General features: G+C 37.9%; 1 protein-coding gene across 2 annotated transcripts in view; it reads right to left on the reverse strand.

Annotated features, from left to right (window-relative positions):
• N4BP2 (NEDD4 binding protein 2) overlaps nucleotides 1–19,249 on the reverse strand; it is a 462,788-nt gene extending 443,539 nt beyond the window's left edge. The window contains exon 1 of one of the 2 annotated variants that reach the window (XM_053704039.1): nucleotides 19,137–19,249. The gene's annotated coding sequence lies outside the window, so the exon portion shown is untranslated. Of the gene's footprint in view, nucleotides 1–18,767; nucleotides 18,907–19,136 lie in introns of those variants that run through there. The other variant, XM_053704038.1, reaches the window with a different exon arrangement.
• Nucleotides 19,250–20,373: the final 1,124 nt, after the last annotated feature.

Here is a 20,373-nt window from a genome sequence, read left to right on the forward strand (position 1 = left end):
ACATCACTGGCATTAGCATAGCTGTACTTTTTTGCTGTCTGTGAATTTTTTTTAGGGGTTAATTTTTGTTGTTGTAATTTTTTAAAAACCCAAAGGCTCCTTTCAGAGCCATTTAGCTAATTTAATTTAATTTAAAGAGTATTTAACCCCTAGCTTGCCAGTGATCGCTATAAATCACTGGCATTAGCATAGCTGTACATTTTTGCTGTCTGTGCATTTTTTTAGGGGTTAATTTTTGTTGTTGTCATTTTTTAAAAACCCAAAGGCTCCTTTCAGAGCCATTTAGCTAATTTAATTTGATTTAAAGAGTATTTAACCCCTAGCTTGCCAGTGATCGCTATAAATCACTGGCATTAGCATAGCTGTACTTTTTTTTTAAAAAACCCAAAGGCCATTTAGTTAATTTAATTTAAAGAGTATTTAACCCCTAGCTTGCCAGTGATCGCTATAAATCACTGGCATTAGCATAGCTGTACTTTTTTTTTTAAAAACCCAAAGGCCATTTAGTTAATTTAATTTAAAAAGTATTTAACCCCTAGCTTGCCAGTGATCGCTATAAATCACTGGCATTAGCATAGCTGTACTTTTTTTTAAAAAAACCCAAAGGCCATTTAGTTAATTTAATTTAAAGAGTATTTAACCCCTAGCTTGCTAGTGATTGCTATAAATCACTGGCATTAGCATAGCTGTACTTTTTAAAAAAACAAACAAAGGCCATTTAGTTAATTAATTAATTTTGGTTTTCTGTGACAGATACAAAAATGTCACAGAAAAGATATAGTGTTGAGGAGGCGTATGCCATCCTTGCGTCAGAGTCAGATGCCTCTATGTCTGACTCAGACCCCAATTTTGACCCTGCCATATGCTCAGATACATCATTAGATGCAGTCTCAACTGATAGTGATGTATCTGTGGCTGCTAGCCCCCCTGCCAGCCCCCCTGCTAGCCCCCCTGCCAGCCCCCCTGCTAGAAGGAGGCGTGTTGCTGCCATTGCCGCTGAAGAGTGGGTAACGCCTCATCTCCAGAGGCCAGATATCCCACCCTTCACAGCAAATGCTGGCATAAATATAGATGTGGCAGGTTTTAGCCCCCAACAGTTTCTGTAGGTGTTTCTGGGTGATGATGTATTGGGGAACATTGTCGCCCAAACTAATTTATATGCCCATCAGTACCGTGCTGCAAAGCCTGAAACATATTTGGCAAAGCAGCAATGGGCCCCCATCAATGTGCCAGAATTTAAAAAATTCTGGGCATTGACTATGCTGATGGGCATCATAAAGAAACCCTCCGTTCGCTCCTACTGGAGCAGTAGCCCCATCTGCTCTACCCCCCATTTTCTCCCAGAGTATGTCGAGGCAGAGATATGAAATGATTCTTCATTTCATGCACTTCAGCGACAACAGCCTGTGCCCCCCTAGGGAGCATCCCCAATTTGACAGGCTGTATAAAATCCGCCCCCTGATTACCCACTTTTCTGCCAGGTTTGCAGAGGCTTATACACCTGGAAGGAATATATGCGTTGATGAATCCCTGATGAAGTATAAGGGAAGGCTGGGATTCAAGCAGTATATTCCTTCCAAGCGCTCCAGGTATGGGGTAAAGGTGTATAAGCTCTGTGAGAGCGAGACTGGGTATACTCAGGCCTTCCGGGTGTATGAGGGAAAGGATAGCCACCTTGACCCTCCAGGTTGCCCAGAACATATGGGAACCACTGGCAAGATTGTCTGGGACCTGATATTACCCCTAATGAACAAAGGGTATCACTTGTACTTAGACAATTTTTATACAAGTGTCCTTTTGTTCAAGCTACTGTATTGCTTTGATACAGTAGCTTGCGGTACTATTAAAAAGAACCGCAAAGGTTTCCCAGGACAACTTGTACGCACCCGGCTACGAAGGGGGGAGACCTCTGCTCTGCGCCAAGAGGAGCTGTTGGCACTGAAGTACAGAGACAAGAAGGATGTATACCTTCTTACCACCATCCACACAGAGAGGACGGTGGCGGTCTCTGTACGTGGAAGAGCTGAGATCATAAGGAAGCCAGTGTGCATCAAGTCTTATAACAGACATATGGGTGGGGTTGATCTGGCAGATCAGCTGCTGCAGCCCTACCTAATTATGCGGAAGACAAGGGCCTGGTACAAAAAGGTTGCAATTTACCTAATGCAGATTGCAACCCACAACGCTTTTTTGTTGTTCAAAAAAGCAAACCCCGGAATGAAACTGACTTTTTTACAATTTCAGCTCCAGATCATTTCGGGGATTTTGTACCATGATGCACCTGCTCCCCGGGCGGTGATGGGAGAGAGCAGAGTTGGGGCTACTCATTTTATTTTTAAAATCCCCCCTACTGTCGCAAAGCAGAGACCACAAAAAAAATGCAGAGTCTGTACCAAGAGGGGGCAGAGAAGGGACACTGTATATCACTGTCCTGATTGCCCTGGACAGCCTGGACTCTGCATTGGGGACTGCTTCAAGCGGTACCATACAATGGTCAATTTTTAAAAAATAAATAAATTTGCTGTTATTTTTTTTTGTTATGTTTACTGTTAAATTTTTTGTTATTTTTTTACTTTTAATGTGCCAGATTTTTACATTTCACTAATATATTTTTTTTTCTAAAATGGGGCTGTTCTTTTTTTTTTTTTTACAAAAAACCCCTGTCAAACCTATGCATGGGGACATAGGTGTACTCAGGGTGCCTAGCAGAAAACAACCTGTAGTATTTTTTTGCACTAAATTACAACAGTCTCTCCTAAATCATAGTCAAAAAGCAATGTGTGTGTAAAAATGAAAATTGAAAAAATGCCACCATACACTTTCTCCAATTTTTTTAGCTAAAACAGTTACTTCAAATGCATCAAAGCACACCATATACAATACCTTGGGGTGTCAACATTTCAAAAATATGCACATTCATGGCAATAAATAAAAGTGGGGTTTACAATAGGCCCCAAACTAAAGATAGGCCTATCAGAAGAAATACTCTCACTTAATAACTAAAATCACAAGTCATAAAATTGTAACATAACCTTCCCAAAATCCTGGCAAACCTATGCATGGGGGGCATAGGTGTACTCAGGGTGCCTAGCAGAAAACAACCTGAAGTATTTTTTTGCACTAACTTACAACAGTCTCTCCTAAATCATAGTCAAAAAGCAATGTGTGTGTAAAAATGAAAATTGAAAAAATGCCACCATACACTTTCTCCAATTTTTTTAGCTAAAACAGTTACTTCAAATGCATCAAAGCACACCATATACAATACCTTGGGGTGTCAACATTTCAAAAATATGCACATTCATGGAAACAAATAAATTGGGGTATGTTAAAATACCCCCAAAAAGACAATAGGCAAAGAAAATATGTAAAATGTGAAAAAAAAATCACAAACGCATGTTGGACATTTGGCATTACACCCCCCCGAACAAGCCAAGAAACTTATGCATAGGTGGTATCACTGTACTCAGGAGATGTTGGTGAACACATATTGGGGTCTTCTTTGGCAGTAACACATAACAGGAGCTGAGAATTCATGTCTAAAGTACAATGTGTGTGAAAAATAACACACAAAAAATGACTGCCTAATAGTTTGACAAAGAATTAGTGCATGGAAAGTGTTAAAATACCAGCATTTGAAATACCCTAGGGTGTCTACTTTTCAAAAATATATGGTTTGATGGGGGTAAATTACATTGGCCGGCTTCAGAAATGTCCTACATAGGACATGGGTGCATGGGATGTGAAAATTCCAAGTTGAAAAACTGGAATGCGCCCCCTAAAAATAAGGCCTTTTAGCCCCCAGAGAACCCAACACACCTATACATGGGTGGTATCACTGTACTCAGGAGATGTTGTTGAATACATATTGAGGTTTTTTTTGGCAGTAACACATAACAGGGACTGAGAATATATGCCTAAAGTACAACGTGTGTGAAAAATAACACAAAAAAAATGACTACCCAAAAGTTTGACAAAGACTAGTGGTTGAAATAGTGCATGGAAAGTGTTAAAATACCAGCATTTGAAATACCCTAGGGTGTCTACTTTTCAAAAATATATGGTTTGATGGGGGTAATTTACATTGGCCGGCTTCAGAAATGTCCCAAATAGGACATGGGTGCATGATGACAGATGTGAAAATTCCAAGTTGAAAAACTGGAATGCGCCCCCTAAAATTAAGGCCTTTTAGCCCCCAGAGAACCCGACACACCTATACATGGGGGGTATCACTGTACTCAGGAGATGTTGTTGAATACATATTGAGGTTTTTTTTGGCAGTAACACATAACAGGGACTGAGAATATATGCCTAAAGTACAATGTGTGTGAAAAATAATGCAAAAAAATGACTACCTAAAAGTTTGACAAAGACTAGTGGTTGAATTAGTGCATGGAAAGTGTTAAAATACCAGCATTTGAAATACCCTAGGGTGTCTACTTTTCAAAAATATATGGTTTGATGGGGTAATTTACATTGGCCGGCTTCAGAAATGTCCCAAATAGGACATGGGTGCATGATGACAGATGTGAAAATTCCAAGTTGAAAAACTGGAATGCCCCCCCTAAAATTAAGGCCTTTTAGCCCCCAGAGAACCCGACACACCTATACATGGGGGGTATCACTGTACTCAGGAGATGTTGTTGAATACATATTGAGGTTTTTTTTGGCAGTAACACATAACAGGGACTGAGAATATATGCCTAAAGTACAATGTGTGTGAAAAATAATGCAAAAAAAATGACTACCTAAAAGTTTGACAAAGACTAGTGGTTGAATTAGTGCATGGAAAGTGTTAAAATACCAGCATTTGAAATACCCTAGGGTGTCTACTTTTCAAAAATATATGGTTTGATGGGGGTAATTTACATTGGCCGGCTTCAGAAATGTCCCAAATAGGACATGGGTGCATGATGACAGATATGAAAATTCCAAGTTGAAAAACTGGAATGCGCCCCCTAAAATTAAGGCCTTTTAGCCCCCAGAGAACCCGACACACCTATACATGGGGGGTATCACTGTACTCAGAAGTTGTTGTTGAACACATATTGAGGTGTTTTTGGTCAGTAACATATAACAGGAACTGAGAATCCATGCCTAAAGTACAATGCGTGTGAAAAATAACACACCAAAATGACTACCCAAAAGTTTGACAAAGACTGGTGGTTGAATTAGTGCATGCAAAGTGTTAAAATACCAGCATTTGAAATACCCTAGGGTGTCTACTTTTTAAAAATATATGGTTTGATGGGGGTAATTTGCATTGTCCGGCTTCAGAAATGTCCCAAATAGGACATGGGTGCATGACGACAGATGTGAAAATTCCAAATTAAAAAACTGGAATGCGCCCCCCTAAAAATAAGGCCTTTTAGCCCCCAGAGAACCCAACAGACCTATACATGGGTGGTATCACTGTACTCAGGAGATGCTGCTGAAGACATATTGGGGTGTTATTTGGCAGTAACCCTTAGCGTTCTCAGTAAATGTATTCTTGAATTGCTATTTTGTCAAAAAATCACCACTTTTTTTTTTTTTTTTTCAAACTTTGGCATAGATTGGTGGTAAAATAGTTGCATGGAAAGAGTCAAAATACCCCATGTTTAATACCTTAGGTTGTGTTCTTTTAAAAAATATATATATGTGAAGGGTTAATCAGGGATTCCTGACAGATATCAGTGTTCCAATGTAACTATCGCTAATTTTTTTTTTAAATTTTTTGGAAATAGCAAAGTGCTACTTGTACTTATTGCCCTATAACTTGCAAAAAAAAGCAAAGAACATGTAAACATTGAGTATTTCTAAACTCAGGACAAAATTTAGAAACTATTTAGCATGGGAGTTTTTTGGTAGTTGTTGAAGTGTAGGAGATTTTGAGGGTCAAAGTTAAAAAAGTGTGTTTTTTTCAATTTTTTCCTCATATTTTATAAAAATTTTTATAGTAAATTATAAGATATGATGAAAATAATGGTATCTTTAGAAAGTCCATTTAATGGCGAGAAAAACGGTATATAATATGTGTGGGTACAGTAAATGAGTAAGAGGAAAATTACAGCTAAACACAAACACCGCAGAAATGTAAAAATAGCCTTGGTCCCAAACGGACAGAAAATGGAAAAGTGCTGCGGTCATTAAGGGGTTAAACAACAAAAATTATTGTGTTGACTGTCCCTTTAAAGGAACAGTAAATACAGTAGAATTACACACTAAACACATGCATAACAACAATACAATAGCACTTAGTCTGCATTTCAAACTAGTAGTATCTTTTATTCTGACATATTTCAAAGTTAGTTTAATTTTCCGCCCTTCTGCATCATGCTCAGTAGGAGTTGGTGCAGCAATAAGTGTGCATATAAAAAGATTATGCACATTTTGATAACACAAGTGAATTGGAAAAGTTGTTTAAAATTACGTTCTCTATATCTGAATCATGAAAGTTTAATTTTGACTTTAGTGTTCCTTTAAAAGGGACAGTATACACCAATAATATGCACAGATACTGATACAAAAATCCAGTAAAAAAAAAAAAAAAAAAAAAAAACTTTTAAAAACTTACTTAGAAGCTCCCAATTTAGTGCTGTTGATGAGGTTAAGCTGGAACACCCACTGAAAAGGGCTGAGAGCAGACCACCCCTTCGCCTGCATATGAAAAGACCCATTATACAAATAAAAGCAATCTTTGGGGCTTGGTTAGGAGTCTGAAAATTAGCACAATGTTATTTAAAAATAAGAAAAACAATACATTTGTACAAAAACACCCCAAGATAGGCTATATAAATGGATCATCTGCAAAACAATTATGCAATTCACGATTCAGATAGAGAACACAATTTTAAACAACTTTCCAATTTACTTCTATCATTTAATTTGTTTCCTTTTTCATTATCCTTTGCTGAAAGTTTTATCTAGGCAAGCACAGAAGCAGCAGAAACCTAGGATCTAGCTGTTGTAGCTGTTGATTGGTGGCTGTGTGTATGTGTGTATATATATATATATATATATATATATATATATATATATATATATATATATATATATATATATATATATATATATATATATATATATATATTTTGATTGTGATTGGTTTACCAATGTGTTCAGTTAGAAAACCATTAGTGCATTGCTGCTCCTTCAACAAATGATACCAAAGGAATTAAACAAATTAGATAGAAGAAGTAAATTAGAAAGATGTTTAAAATTGTATTCTCTATCTGAATCATGAAAGAAAGAAAAAATTGTGTTTCATGTCCCTTTAAAGGGCCATTATACACTCATTTTTTCTTTGCATAAATGTTTTGTAGATGATCTATTTATATAGCCTATCAAGTTTTTTTTTTTTTTTTAAATGTATAGTTTTGCTTATTTTTAAATAACATTGCTCTGATTTTCAGACTCCTAGCCAAGCCCCAAAGTTTTATGTGAATACCCTCAGCTACCTTCTCCAGCTTGCTCCTGTTTGTGTAAAGGGTCTTTTCATATGCAAAAGAAGGGGGAGGGGAAAGTGTCTGATATTTCCCACTTGCAGTGGGCTTTCCAGCTACCTTTTCAACAGAGCTAAACTGACAGTAAGTTTTTAGACAGTTTTATACTGGATTTTTATATCAGTATCTGTGCATCTTATTCTTTATAGTAGTGTCTATTACAGGCAGTTATATGAAAATGAGTGTATACTGTCCCTTTAAGTACAGGCTAAAGAAAAGATGAGTAAACGTAACCAGCAGAAGAAATTACACTGCCAGGGGAGATATGAAAAATAAGTAATAAAATGTTAATTTTGATAATATTGGGCCTTGGTATACAGACAGAGATAATATAAAAAAGAATTTGTATGTAAAAGGAAGCTTGACGCCGTATTTCCCGCACACCTATTTGCTAAGAAGTGGAAATGTCATCTCTCAGCAAAACAGCGTTCTGCCATGGGCTGCCTGAGCAGCTCAGTGCAGCGAACGCTTGAAACAAATAAAGGAGCTTTCAGCATGAAGTATTTTATACTTCATGAATGAAAGTCCCCTTTATTTGTTCCAAAGGTCAATCCTAGCATTTCACAAATGCTACGATTGACAATCACTTTAAGAGACTTTACAATTTACTTCCATTATCAAATTTGTGCAGTGTCTTTATATGCACACTTTGGAGGCATCAGATACTACTGAGCATGTGCAAGATTTCACATGTATTTGAGACAGTGATTGGCTGATTGCCATCACATGATACAGGGGAGTGACAAATTGAAAAACATTTTTACATTTGTCAGCAAAAAAAATCTGCTCATTTAAAATTAAGAGCAAGTGCTACTGCATTGTCTTTTTATGCACTTGTTGATGTAATTCTACTTTATTTACAACTTGTAGCAAGAAGAGACTTGCTCACAAAAGAATACACACTATAGCACTCAGGACTTGTACATATTAATTGCAGTATATACTTAACATGGATACAAGATATTGACATATGCTAGTGAATCTAAAATTAAAATATAACTTTTAATAATATATGTTATTAAGCTGCAAAGGGTAGTGGATACATATGAGTTGAGTATTTTGTGGTTCAGCTCCACCTATTCCCAGAATATTTTGAACTTTCCAATTATGCTAGAAATAGTAGCTCATCTAGTGACTGTTGTACAGACCTTGTTTGGGTTGTCCATTAACAACTTAATGGTCTCTTATTATTTAACCCACCGTAATTTGATGTTAATGGGAATCAAGTTAGTAATTTTAAGTTACTTATATAGACATCATATTAGTAATTGCTAGCGTCAATTCATGTCTGTAAAACTAGCTGAATTGATATAATAAACAAACTAAATTTAATATTCCATAAATGTTTTCCAATATTAAGATAATAGATATATTTTGTAATATTATATTTCGCACTTTTAGTAAAAGAATAACAATGTAGTGCGTGACTTAAGGTGAAAGGTAAATAGAATATAAATCAGTTTGTCTCTCTCACCCTAGCTACTGGATATAATTCACTGTCACTTATGTACCCTAAAGTCCCAGTTATCTAATAGATTGACTGGCAGACACGCTACTCAGTATTTGCACTGTTATCACGCTCTCTATAAGTTTGAGGCGTGTTTCTAAATTTCACTGTGCTTCATATATTCCTATCTCTTGCAACTCACAATGTCTACTAGGTATTCGTAGTGTTGTAGGAAGAAGTTTCATACAGTTTCAATTATTAGTTGTGTTGTATTAACTTAAACTCTGTAGAGAAACGCTGCATATTAGGTGTTCGGGGTGTAGCTGATCCTTTATTCAATTGGTTTAGACATATATTTGTCAGTATTCACGCTGCTCCTCTTACTAAGTGTAGAGAGCGTGGGGAATGATTGGTCCGTTTGCTGGATTCGCTACCAAATAGACTTATCAGTGTTAACACCCCTCCTCACTTTCTATACATCTAGCGTTATGTTAAGCTTATAAGTACGGCTAGTGTTTCTCTCTATTCAAACCTACAAAATCGGCAGAATATTTAATAACATACATTTGATAGTTATTGCCTGACCGGCTTTTACAGAATTGCGGTCAGAGAGATTGTGGTGTCATAACAGCGTTAAGTGAGAATACAATCAGTAACTAGATTAATTTCACTTCTCATGCACTCGGTCAGAACAGTGCAAGACTCGTTTTAAGAGAGTAGCTGGTCAGTCTGCAATTGAAAATATAATATGCTTGCGAGTGCTAAATACTTCGATTGCAGCTGGCAACGGTACTTGCTCTCTACTTAATTCTGGAGGCTGTAAAAATACATGATTGAACTGGTGGAAACAGACCACCTGTAACTATATTAACAACAGTATCGACTACAGTAATTTATATGCAGCTTAAGGCTTGCCTAAAAACACAGGAGCTCCTAGGACTCCTCACCATTTCCCTATCATTCCTGACATGTTTCGCCGTGACCCGGCGAAACATGTGCAAATACTGAGTAGCGTGTCTGCCAGTCAATCTATTAGATAACTGGGACTTTAGGGTACATAAGTGACAGTGAATTATATCCAGTAGCTAGGGTGAGAGAGACAAACTGATTTATATTCTATTTACCTTTCACCTTAAGTCACGCACTACATTGTTATTCTTTTACTAAAAGTGCTAAATATAATATTACAAAATATATCTATTATCTTAATATTGGAAAACATTTATGGAATATTAAATTTAGTTTGTTTACATGTTCTTTGCTTTTTTTGCAAGTTATAAGGCAATAAGTACAAGTAGCACTTTGCTATTTCAAAACCACTTTTTTTCAAAATGAGCGCTAGTTACATTGGAACCCTGATATCTGTCGGGAATACCTAAATATCCCTTGACATGTATATATTTTTTTGTTAGAAGACATCCCAAAGTATTGATCTAGGCCCATTTTGGTATATTTCATGCCACCATTTCACCGCCAAATGCGATCAAATACAAAAAATCGTTCACTTTTTCACAAACTTTAGGTTTCTCACAGAAATTATTTACAAACCACTTGTGCAATTATGGCATAAATGGTTGTAAGTGCTTCTCTGGGATCCCCTTTGTTCAGAAATAGCAGACTTATATGGCTTTGGCGTTGCTTTTTGGTAATTAGAAGGCTGCTAAATGCCACTGCGCGCCACACGTGTTTTATGCCCAGCAGTGAAGGGGTTAATTAGGGAGCATGTAGGGAGCTTGTAGAGTTAATTTTAGCTTTAGTGTAGTGTAGTAGACAACCCAAAGTATTGATCTAGGCCCATTTTGGTAAATTTAATGCCACCATTTCACCGCCAAATGCGATCAAATTTAAAAAAAACTTAATTTTTTTCGCAATTTTAGGTTTCTCACTGGAATTATTTACAAACAGCTTGTGCAATTATGGCACAAATGGTTGTAAATGCTTCTCTGGTATCCCCTTTGTTCAGAAATAGCAGACATATATGGCTTTGGCAATGCTTTTTGGTAATTAGAAGGCTGCTAAATGCACATCACACGTGTATTATGGCTAGCAGTGAAGGGGTTAATTAAGGATCTTGTAGGGAGCTTGCAGGGTTAATTTTAGCTTTAGTGTAGAGATCAGCCTCCCACCTGACACATCAGACCCACTGATCCCTCCCAAACAGCTCTCTTCCCTCCCCCACCCCACAATTGTCCCCGCCATCTTAAGTACTGGCAGAAAGTCTGCCAGTACTAAAATAAAAGGTATCTTCTTTTTTTTTTTTTCGGAGCATATTTACATATGCTGCTGTGTAGGATCCCTCTTAGCCCCAAACCTCCCTGATCCCCCCCCAAACAGCTCTCTAACCCTCCCCCTCTACATTATTGGGAGCCATCTTGGGTACTGGCAGCTGTCTGCCAGTACCCAGTTTACAAAAAAAATGTATATTTTTTATTTTTTCCCCACTTTTCTGTAGTGTAGCTTCCCCCCCAAGACTAAACCCCCACCCCCTCCCAGATCCCTTTGATTAACATATTTATCCCCCCTCTCTCCCTCTAAATAGAAACCACTGTTCCATAGTGTAATGGTTCCCACCCGCTCCCTCCCCGTGCACGCGCCCGCCCGCCTCCCCTGTGCGCGCCCCCCCAGCAATCCCGCCCACGATCCCGCCCACCGGTAAGCCATCGATCCCCGCCCTCTCTGGCTCTCTCTGCATCGGATGGGGAAAAATGTTATTGCAGTGATGCCTCGATATCGAGGCATCACTACAATAATCGGAAAGTGGCTGGAAACGATCAGGATCGCTTCCAGCCGCTTTCAACCCCAACGTCGTACAGGGTACGTCGCTGGTCTTTAAAGACCAGTTTGTGCAAGACGTACCCTGTACGACGCGTATCGTTAAGGGGTTAAGTATATACTGCAATTAATATGTACAAGTCCTGAGTGCTATAGTGTGTATTCTTTTGTGAGCAAGTCTCTTCTTGCTACAAGTTGTAAATAAAGTGATTATCAATACAGGGAGTGCAGAATTATTAGGCAAATTAGTATTTTGACCACATCATCCTCTTTATGCATGTTGTCTTACTCCAAGCTGTATAGGCTCGAAAGCCTACTACCAATTAAGCATATTAGGTGATGTGCATCTCTGTAATGAGAAGGGGTGTGGTCTAATGACATCAACACCCTATATCAGGTGTGCATAATTATTAGGCAACTTCCTTTCCTTTGGCAAAATGGGTCAAAAGAAGGACTTGACAGGCTCAGAAAAGTCAAAAATAGTGAGATATCTTGCAGAGGGATGCAGCACTCTTAAAATTGCAAAGCTTCTGAAGCGTGATCATCGATCAAGCGTTTCATTCAAAATAGTCAACAGGGTCGCAAGAAGCGTGTGGAAAAACCAAGGCGCAAAATAACTGCCCATGAACTGAGAAAAGTCAAGCGTGCAGCTGCCAAGATGCCACTTGCCACCAGTTTGGCCATATTTCAGAGCTGCAACATCACTGGAGTGCCCAAAAGCACAAGGTGTGCAATACTCAGAGACATGGCCAAGGTAAGAAAGGCTGAAAGACGACCACCACTGAACAAGACACACAAGCTGAAACGTCAAGACTGGGCCAAGAAATATCTCAAGACTGATTTTTCTAAGGTTTTATGGACTGATGAAATGAGAGTGAGTCTTGATGGGCCAGATGGATGGGCCCGTGGCTGGATTGGTAAAGGGCAGAGAGCTCCAGTCCGACTCAGACGCCAGCAAGGTGGAGTACTGGTTTGGGCTGGTATCATCAAAGATGAGCTTGTGGGGCCTTTTCGGGTTGAGGATGGAGTCAAGCTCAACTCCCAGTCCTACTGCCAGTTTCTGGAAGACACCTTCTTCAAGCAGTGGTACAGGAAGAAGTCTGCATCCTTCAAGAAAAACATGATTTTCATGCAGGACAATGCTCCATCACACGCGTCCAAGTACTCCACAGCGTGGCTGGCAAGAAAGGGTATAAAAGAAGAAAATCTAATGACATGGCCTCCTTGTTCACCTGATCTGAACCCCATTGAGAACCTGTGGTCCATCATCAAATGTGAGATTTACAAGGAGGGAAAACAGTACACCTCTCTGAACAGTGTCTGGGAGGCTGTGGTTGCTGCTGCACGCAATGTTGATGGTGAACAGATCAAAACACTGACAGAATCCATGGATGGCAGGCTTTTGAGTGTCCTTGCAAAGAAAGGTGGCTATATTGGTCACTGATTTGTTTTTGAATGTCAGAAATGTATATTTGTGAATGTTGAGATGTTATATTGGTTTCACTGGTAAAAATAAATAATTGAAATGGGTATATATTTGTTTTTTGTTAAGTTGCCTAATAATTATGCACAGTAATAGTCACCTGCACACACAGATATCCCCCTAAAATAGCTATAACTAAAAACTACTTCCAAAACTATTCAGCTTTGATATTAATGAGTTTTTTGGGTTCATAGAGAACATGGTTGTTGTTCAATAATAAAATTAATCCTCAAAAATACAACTTGCCTAATAATTCTGCACTCCCTGTACACCAGCACCTATACCCGAAACAAACTAGAGACTACTAATAGTCTGATATTTATGGGTGATCTTTAGGCCTTGTCTAAAATAATCAACTAGTAGTGCCATTGGTTTTGTTATATATCCGTAATTCTACTTTAGTTAATGGTCCTAAGCACTAAACATATGCAATTTATATAATCCATTTTACCTTATTAGTAGTTTAATACAATCCCTACTATGTTTATGAGGACAATGAACATACATAAAGAAAAAGGATGTCCTCTATTGCACAGATTAAAAATTACCAAAGCAGAGTTTACCGCGACTACATGGAGCCTGAAAAATGCTAGATAATAAATAAAAAGTCATGTGATCAGGGGGCTGTCAGAAGAGGATTAGATACAAGATAATCACAGAGGTAAAAAGTGTTTTAATATAACCATGTTTTCTGTGAAAAACTGGGGAATGGGTAATAAGGTATTATATATCTTTTTAACCCCTTAAAGGACCACAGCACTTTTCCATTTTCTGTCCGTTTGGGACCAAGGCTATTTTTATATTTCTGCAGTGTTTGTGTTTAGCTGTAATTTTATTCTTACTCATTTACTGTACCCACACATATTATATACAGTTTTTCTCGCCATTAAATGGACTTTCTAAAGATACCATTATTTTCATCATATCTTATAATTTACTATAAAAAAAAAATATATATGAGAAAAAAAAAATTGGGAAAAAAAAAAAAACACACTTTTTCTAACTTTGACCCCCAAAATCTGTTACCCATCTACAACCACCAAAAAACACCCATGCTAAATAGTTTCTAAACTTTGTCATGAGTTTAGAAATACACAATGTTTACATGTTCTTTGCAAATTATAGGGCAATAAATACAAGTAGCACTTTACTATTTCCAAACCATTTTTTTTTTTTTCCAAAATTAGCGCTAGTTACATTGGGACACTGGAATCCCTGAATATCCCTTGACATGTATATATATTTTTTTAGAAGACATCCCAAATTATTGATCTAGGCCCATTTTGGTACATTTCATGCCACCATTTCACAGCCAAATGTGATCAAATAAAAAAAAATCGTTCACTTTTTCACAAATTTTGTCACAAACTTTAGGTTTCTCACTGAAATGATTTACAAACAGCTTGTGCAATTATGGCACAAATGGTTGTAAATGCTTCTCTGGGACCCCCTTTGTTCAGAAATAGCAGACATATATGGATTTGGCATTGCTTTTTGGTAATTAGAAGGCCGCTAAATTCTGCTGCACACCACACTTGTATTATGCCCAGCAGTGAAGGGGTTAATTAGGGAGCTTATAGGGTTAATTTTAGCTTTAGTGTAGAGATCAGCCTCCCACCTGAGAGATCCTACCCCCTGATCCTCCCAAACAGCCCTCTTCCTTCCGCCACCCCACAAATGTCCCCGTCATCTTAAGTACTGGCAGAAAGTCTGCCAGTACTAAATAAAGTGGGGTTTTTTTGTGTTTTAAAAAAACAAACAAAAAAAAACAAAACAAAAAAAAAAAACACATCTTCTGCTGTATAGGATCCCCCCCTTAGCCCCCAACCCCCCTATTCCCCCCCCCCCCCCACCAAACAGCTCTCTAACCCTCCCCCTCTACCTTATTGTGCGCCATCTTGGATACTGGCAGCTATCTGCCAGTACCCAGTTTACATTAAAATTGTTATTTTTTGGCTTTTTTTCCCCATGTTTTTCTGTAGTGTAGCTTTCCCCCTCAAAAACCAACCCCCCTCCCAGATCCCTTAGATCAAAATTCCCTCCCCTCCTCTCTCCCACTTTATCTTAGAAAAATGTCTCATAGTGTAGTGTTCCCACCCTGTCCCGCCCCCAGGCACAGGCCCACCCGCCGCCCCCATGCACGCGCGTCCGTGCATGCCCCCGGTGACCCCGTCCGCGATCCCGCCCCCCTCTTACTGCTTCCTAACATCGATGGCCGCCCACCCGTCTCCCACCCACCAACGATCACGGCCATCGATGTCCGATGCAGAGAGGGCCAGAGTGGCTCTCTCTGCATTGGATGGCTAAAACCTGTTATTGCAAGATGCCTCAATATCGAGGCATCACTGCAATAACAGGAAAGCAGCTGAAAGCAAGGAACCAACGACATACAGAGTACATCCTTGGTCGTTAAGGACATTTTTTTGTAGGACGCACCCTGTATGTCGTCGGTCCTTAAGGGATTAAACAATAAATTTTTTGAGTTGACTCCCTTTAATGACCAGCGTCGTACCCTGTACGACGCTGGTCGTTATGCCCTTAAGGACCAGCGACGTACCCTGTACGTTGCTGTAGTCCTGGGCTTCTCTCTGCCGCAATCTCGCTCAAAAGAGTGAGAATGTGCTATTTCTACATGCCCCACGAGTGGGGCCCTGCAGAAAAAAATATGCAGAGTTGTCGATGCAGAGAGGGCCACTCTGTGGCCCTCTCTGCATCGCACAGCGATGGTGCCATTCGTTAGTGGGTGGGAGCAGCTGCAGGGAGGCGGGTGGGCGGCCCATCGCTGGACTAGTTCCGGTTGCTGTGCCAGGAAGGGGGGCGGGAGCACGCACGCGAGGGGGGGGCACGCGCACGCGACCGATCACCAGTCTGGCAGCCCCAAGTACTGCCTAAGGGAGAGGGTGAGGGAGGGGGAAATGATTTAAAATCGATCTGGGAGGGGGAGGATATTGAGGGGGCAGCTACACTACGGAAAAATGGGGTACAAAAATAAAAATAAGCACATTTTTAAGAAAGACTTTCTGCCAGTACTTAAGATGGCAGTGACAATTGTGGGATGGGGGAGGGAAGAGAGCTGTTTGAGAGGGGTCAGGGAGAGATCAGGTGGGAGGCTGATCTCTACACTAAAGTTAAAATTAACCCTACAAGCTCCCTAATTAACCCCTTAACTGCTGGGCATAATACAAGTGTGGTGCGTAGAGGCATTTAGCGGCCTTCTAATTACCAGAAAGCAATGCCAAAGCCATATAAGGCTGCTATTTCTGAAAAAAGGGGATCCCAGAGAAGCATTTACAACCATTTGTGCCATTATTGCACAAACTGTTTGTAAATAATTTCAGTGAGAAACCTAAAATTGTGAAAAAGTGAAAGATTTGTTTTATTTGATTGCATTTGGCGGTAAAATGGTGGCATGAAATATAGCAAAATGGGCCTAGATCAATACTTTGGGTTGTCTACTAAAAAAAAAATATATACATGTCAAGGGATATTCAGGGATTCAACAAAGGGTTTTTTGGTTAAGCACACCACAAAAGGACTGTTTGATCTTAGCACACATATTGTGGGAGTGCTACCGAAGTGACCAAAACAATTACAAGACAACAAAAAGTATCGGTGTACATCCAACCACTTAAGTCAACTCTTTCATGGCATATTTGTATATGCTTCTGTCTGTCAAATATACTTACATAGCTTCTAATAAGATTGGGATCAACATCTCACAATAATATTGGCTAATATTTGAGCTGCAATTCCTCACAGATAACGGTGTTCCAATGTAACTATTGCTATTTTTTGGGGGGGAATGGTTTGGAAATAGCAAAGTGCTACTTGTATTTATTGCCCTATAACTTGCAAAAAAAAGCAAACAACATGTAAACATTGGGTATTTCTAAACTCAGGACAAAATTTAGAAACTATTTAGCATGGGTGTTTTTTGGTGGTTGTAGGTGTAACAGATTTTGGGGGTCAAAGTTAGAAAAGGTGTGTTTTTCCCCCCATTTTTTCCCTCATATTTTATAAAAAAAATTATAGTAAATTATAAGATATGATGAAAATAATGATATCTTTAGAAAGTCCATTTAATGGCGAGAACAACGGTCTATAATATGTGTGGGTACAGTAAATGAATAAAAAGCAAAATTACAGCTAAACTCAAACACAGCAGAAATGTAAAAACAGCCCTGGTCCTTAAAGGGACAGTCAAGTCCAAAAAAAAAAAAAACTTTCATGTTTCAAATAGGGCATGTAATTTTAAACAACTTTCCAATTTACTTTTGTCACCAATTTTGCTTTGTTCTGTTGGTATTCTTAGTTGAAAGCTAAACCTAGGAGGTTCATATGCAAATTTCTTAGACCTTGAAGGCCGCCTCTAATCTAAATGCATTTTGTTAGTTTTTCACCACTAGAGGGCATTAGTTCACATGTTTCATATAGATAACATTGAGCTCATGCACATGAATTTACCATGGAGACAGCTCTGATTGGCTAAAATGCAAGTCTGTCAAAAGAACTGAAATAAGGGGGTAGTCTGCTGAGGCTTAGATACAAGGTAATTACAGAGGTAAGACGTGAATAATTATAACTGTGTTGGTTATGCAAAACTGGGGAATTGGTAATTAAGGGATTATCTATCTTTTAAAACAACAACAATTCTGGTGTTGACTGTCCCTTTTAGGGAAATAAATTGAAAAAATGTCCTTGTCATTAAGGGGTTAACCAAAAGTTTGCTTGCGATACTCGCTGTGATAGGCTGTCAATAGTGCTAGCACTGTAAAACATTTTTGCAAATACATTGTATGAATGTCAACATATCCATAGCAGGGCGATTTTCGTTATGGGAAGATGTCTATGGTGGGAGGAGTAGCTTTATTTTAAAAGTTTTTTGTTTTTCTTCAGGGATTTCAAATATGTCTTTTTAGCTGGGAAGGGGGCTGCTGTAATAATTATTTTAAGTTGAGGCTTCTATTTATGGTCATGTTGTCTCTAGGGTTTTCTTTATGGTTCTATGAGCTTGGGAGGGGTTTGGTTAGGGTTAATAGTGTTGGGTGTTCTTGAGGGACTTTCTCTAAGAGTTCACTTGCAAGCTCAGAAAACTGCAACAAGTTTACATTTATCATATGGAACACTTGCTGATTTAAAAACAATAAAATGTTGATAAGGTCATTTAAATATTTAAAACCCATTGTATTTTATATTAATGATTGCCATATTTTCTAAATTCAGATTTTTTTTTACAAAAGGCAAAATAGACTATTTATGAAAATAATAAATATGGGCCACTTTTTAATATCTAATAAAACACTAAAAGCAATAGATACATAATATTAAAAAAAAGTATGACTGTACTTGGTAACAATACAATTTTACATTATAAATAATTGTAACTAAGTGTTACTAAAAAATATTCAGATGGTAAGGCTCATAATGCAAATAAGAAGAAAAAAAAGGAATAATTTTAGCTTATATTTCTGTGACATTTGTCAGATATGCAAATGCACACTATGAAATATTTTACAAAATTTGCAACATGCACCATCGAAAAAATGTAAAACAGTAAATTAATCATCATCTTCTAACTTACGTATTGAAGCCTCAAAGAACATACGTTCAGATCCCATATACACCCTCACTACAAATAGAAATCATGCTGAACCAGATTTAAAAAAATGACTTTTTGACTGCCAAATGTTAATGAGTACGGGTAATGGTACAGAAGCAAGTTCTCCATACTGACTGTAAAACAGCTGAGTTTAGTTGCAGCGTTTTTACGGCAAAGATGATGCAATGGGTTACGGTGTCACGCGTGAAAAGCATTACAATAAAACGCCCCTAACACCATGCACTTTACCAGTATTTGCTCTCATAAAGCTACTGTTACAATGCGCGTTACCAGGGCCTTAGCTCGCTTACACATTCTTCCCTCAACCATTACTACAATAAAAACACTCACCAAAAACAATTACATCGGTCCTTCGGTTTAGCAGTGGAAACGCGAGCATATCACGTGATAAAAACAAAAACAGTCCAATACTATATAAAACACTCGGAATTTTGCTGTGCTTCTACAACAATACAAATATAATGAGCGCCTCCTTGCGCTTGGGAGGACGCAAATCACTAGTTATGTTTCGTGACGTTTTTTATTGCAACTAAAGAACTAATATCTGTCATTCAAATGCATAGTTGCCAACAGTCCCTGATTTCCAGGGACAGTCCCTGGATTTTGTTGTATGTCCCTGGATTTTTTTTGTCCCTGGAAATGTCCCTGAAAATCTCTTTTGCACAACATTTGTTGTTTGCATATATATATATATATATATATATATATATATATATATATATATATATATATATATATATATATATATATATATATATATATATATATATACACACACACATACACATATACAATTAGATAGATGATAAATAGATGTAGTATATTATTTAAATATAATTCATTCCTAATGGAATATTGTTATTATTATTGAATGGGTTCACATATTATTTGTCTTTCTAATTTTGATGCTGTGTTGTAAAAATAACCATATGCCCAGAATGTGTTCCAGAGAATGGGTAGGTGTAAGAGCTTGGTGCTGTAATCTGTATAATAAACTATGGATAAGTATAAATTATACTATTACTTTCAAATGGGTGTGTTTTGATTGCAGAACTGAGTGGGCGGAGCAGTTGAACAGTAGGTTGCCAATACTCCAGTAACCCGCTTGCTTGCTCTGCTGCAAAGTGTCCCTGGAATTTTTTTTTAAAAGTTGGCAACTATGCAAATGCTCCACTAGATTGCATACATAGTAATTTGAATATTGGAGATATATTCGTTTTCATTATGAATATACATTAACCACTGTACTTTTTTGTTTGCGAAAGAAAAAAAATAGCGGGAAATGCTGTTGCTCCAAAAGCTTTTGGTTCCATAGTTTGGTGTGCAGTGCACTGTAACAGTGCAACATGTTTCCGTTTTTCCTCAATATCAATATTTGTTATCTAAATTTGATGGAGGCAATTTTTAGAGTTCTGAAGGTAAACAAAATCTGTAATTTGAGCTATAATGTTTGTTCAACCATAATTTATTAATTTACCGCTTTTCAAATAGTTTTTTTTACATCAAATATTTATATATAAAATATAATGTAATATGAATAAAATCTAAGAAAGTGTGAGGAATTAAG

This window comes from Bombina bombina, chromosome 2 (genome assembly GCF_027579735.1).
Source record: "Bombina bombina isolate aBomBom1 chromosome 2, aBomBom1.pri, whole genome shotgun sequence".
In the NCBI taxonomy this organism is placed as follows: domain Eukaryota; kingdom Metazoa; phylum Chordata; class Amphibia; order Anura; family Bombinatoridae; genus Bombina; species Bombina bombina.